This window comes from Eumetopias jubatus, unplaced genomic scaffold, assembly GCF_037043125.1.
Source record: "Eumetopias jubatus isolate StellerSeaLion01/CBP00866 unplaced genomic scaffold, mEumJub1_p1.0 scaffold_7, whole genome shotgun sequence".
NCBI lineage: Eukaryota > Metazoa > Chordata > Mammalia > Carnivora > Otariidae > Eumetopias > Eumetopias jubatus.
This window is the reverse complement of record NW_028274813.1, coordinates 41967419-41971082: the sequence shown is the minus strand read 5'-3', so window position 1 is coordinate 41971082 and position 3664 is coordinate 41967419.

Below are 3664 nucleotides of genomic sequence, written 5' to 3'. Positions count from 1 at the left end.
TTCACGGTAAAGGTATTCAAAGCACAACCACGGTGAAAGTGGTTTGGGGCCTTGAACTTAGCTTGTCCTAATTAAGGTCCGTCAGAATTTTTACCGCAGCTCCACAAAACACTTCACGGCATCTTTCTAGCTTTCTTTCACCACACAGTAAACCCTCTGGCCACTGCCTGGGAGGCTGGTTTCCATGGAGATGTCCCTTCAGCTCCTACTCTGCCATTCCAGGCCCAAAGAATCCAGTTAAACATTGACTTGGTTGTGCTACTTTGTGAAAGACTCAGTGGTAGGAACAGAAGCCACTGTTGATCATTAAACAAATGTCTAACACCAGGAAGGCCATTAACCAGGATGGAGAGCAGAGGTTTAAAGAAGTCTTAAACTTGACCCTCTTATTGCACGTACTCTTCAATACCATCTTTGAGAACTACCGGCTGAGAATAGCTAAATCACCTTCAGAGACGAGGGGATGCATGCTAATCATCATTTGTTGATCTTTAATTTTAATTGAAGCATTTCTTTTCCTAATAGGATAGGTAACAGCAGCGTGGCTAAAATAATTTTATTTTTCTTTCAATACCTTGAATTGCCTTTGAATGGGATTAATACATTACAGGAGGGCACGAAGACAATAGAATTTTTTTTTCCCAGGGACAAGGGGACACACTTTTTCTTCTTTTTTTGATGTATAGTTAAGATAAAATTTTGTATTAGATTTAGGTGTACAACATAGTGATTCGACGATTCTATACACTACACTATCCTCACCATGATAAGCATAATTACCATCTGTCACCATACAAGGTTACTAGAATGTTGTGACTATATTTCCTATGCTGTGACTTACTGATTTTATATCCAGAAGTTTGTACCTCTTAATCCCCTTCACCTACTTCACTCATTCCCCCAGCCCTCTCTGCTTCAGCAAGACCAGTTTGTTCTCTGTATTTATGATTCTGTTTTTGTTTTTTGTTCATTCATTCTGTTTTTTAGGCTCTGCCTGTAAATGAAATCATATGGTATTTGTCTTTCTCTGTCTGACATATTTCTCTTAGCATAATATGCTCTAGCTTCATGCATGTTGTTGCAAATGGCAAGATGATTCTTTTTATTTTAAAGATTTTATTTATTTATTTGAGAGAGAGAGAATGAGAGATAGAGAGCACGAGAGGGAAGAGGGTCAGAGGGAGAAGCAGACTCCCCGCTGAGCAGGGAGCCCGATGTGGAACTTGATCCCAGGACTCCCGGATCATGACCTGAGCGGAAGGCAGTCGCTTAACCAACTGAGCCACCCAGGCGCCCAAGATGATTCTTTTTTATGGTTAATATTCCATTGTGTGTGTCTGTGTTTGTGTGTGTGTATGTGCGTGTGTGTATACCTCCTTTATCCATTCATCTATTGATGGACACTTGGGGGCTGCATCCAAATCTTGGCTATTGTAAATAATGCTGCAATAAACATAGGGGTGCATGTATCTCTTTGAATTAGTGTTTTCTCTTTCTTTGAGTAAATATCCAAGGGACAAACTTCTTGAATAGAGGGTTCAAATAAACCTTGAGTTTTCAAAGATAGCTTATTAACAGTGCTTTAAAAATGGACCAAAAAAACTGGAAGAAAAGGTGCTGAAATGTTAGGTAGTGATTTTTGAATGGGATTATGGGTGATTTTTATTTTATTTTTCATACTTAGAAACAAAGCTCACTTTCAAGTATTAATTGTTCATGATCACATATTACTTATGTTTTCATCATTTCCCTGTAGAGAAGTTCGGAGAAATATATTTTTTTATTTTTGCAAAATCTACTTGCTAAGAGGCTGGCATGGATTTAGAAAGTCTCACTAGCCAATAGAGTTCATCTAAAAAGATATCTGAGTTTAATTTTTTCCTACTTAACTCTCTTTGCATTTTGCACGCAATTTTCTCTGTGGCAGAGAGACTCGTAAGAAAGAATCACATATTAACAGTATCTGCAAACAAAATTACCCCTGACAACTAGAGACTAGTTTAATTATGAAGATAAAAATACTTGAACAAGATCTTATTTCTGGATACAATCAGTTTAAGTATTTCTAAGGGCAGAGGAAGTATTGCAAACAACTGGATAACTAGAAATTATGCTGGAAATGGTGGACTTCATGGATGTGGACCAGTGAGAGGGATTCTGCTCTCAATTTTAGCTTTTTTGTTATTTAATTTCAAGAGACTTTATCTGTGGAGAATATGGGCCTTTGTGGCAGGAGTTGGTTACTTGTTGAGGAAATGATCAAAGCAGTGGATTTACACCGTGTTTGTTTCTCTTTTTATTACTAGACCCTTCTAAGCTTCATAACTTGCACAGAATCACTTGACCGTTCCATGCCTCGATTTCCTCATCTGTAACAAGGGGTTAAATAATAATACTTCATGAGGAATGAATCGATTGATTCCATGTATAGCTCCACGAATAATACCTGACATATGCTAAGCTCTCAGTAAATATTAGCCAGTATTCTCCTCCTCCCGAAAAAGTAGTGCATGTAATGACAGAGTCCTTATTACCTGTTGGTCAGAATCCATTAAAATAGACATACTGCTGTCTAAAGGAGTTTACACCTAAATATAAAAAAGACCAATGAGGAAAGGTACTTTAGTCGGGTCTATTCAATGGAGGAGACAGTGGTGTTTAAGGACTATCATTTAAAAAGTCTTCATGCGCTGAAAGGATTTTTATAAGGATGATGGCGAAAAATAATTTCAATTTCATTAAAAGAGGAAAAGGAGAATTAAATCTCACCGATAGTGTTACATGTAAGACGTAATTTCTTAACCATAAGAGCTGGAAAACATTAAAATGTCTCACTCACCAAAACCTGGACTCCCCAGACTATCCATGATGTGTATAATGGTCCTTTCCCAGTTCAAGCATGGTTATGCACATGCATTACTGTGTGTAAAGGTGATAAGACATGATGCTATTTGTAACAGTCAGAATTTGTGAATATGAAATGAGAATGTAAGTTTCCCAATCTCTTAAGGCAGAGAAAGGATTAAACTTCTCTAATGCTTATAGAGCCCGAGAAAACTTGACTAAGACAGAGGGCCCAGAGAGGAGAGGAGGCGGTGAGGCCCCAGAGGCAACGGAGTGAAGCAGGGCCCAATAGCCAAGTGTCCTATTCTGGCAAGTGAGGCATTAGAGTCCCCAGCTTGGAGCAGCTCCAAGGGCAACTGGACCACGGAGCTCCCAAGCAATATCCTTGCACCAGCTCAGAATGCATGGACCTTTCTTTGAACACCTTCCTTCAAGACACTCCTTTCTTCAAGACTGGGGAGTAAGCCAAGAGCCTATTGGCCCTACTCTGAACCTTCCTCTTCAGACTTTAGATCCAAAGGAAAGAAGGAGGTAAAGCTTCAAAGCTGCTTTTCACAGCCAGAAATCTCTGCTTTTGTTCTTGGTCCACACCTAGCTGGCCTGGTGCAAAACTTAAGGAATCTTGTGTAGGGGATTTAAATTCTACAGAAACTCAATACACATTCAGAGGAGCTACATGGATTTTCCTGCTCTCTAGGAATACGTTGCATCTTACATGTAATGCTATCGGCGAGATTTAATTCTCCTTTTCCTCTTTTAATGAAATTGAAATTATTTTTCGCCATCATCCTTATAAAAATCCTTTCAGCGCATGAAGACT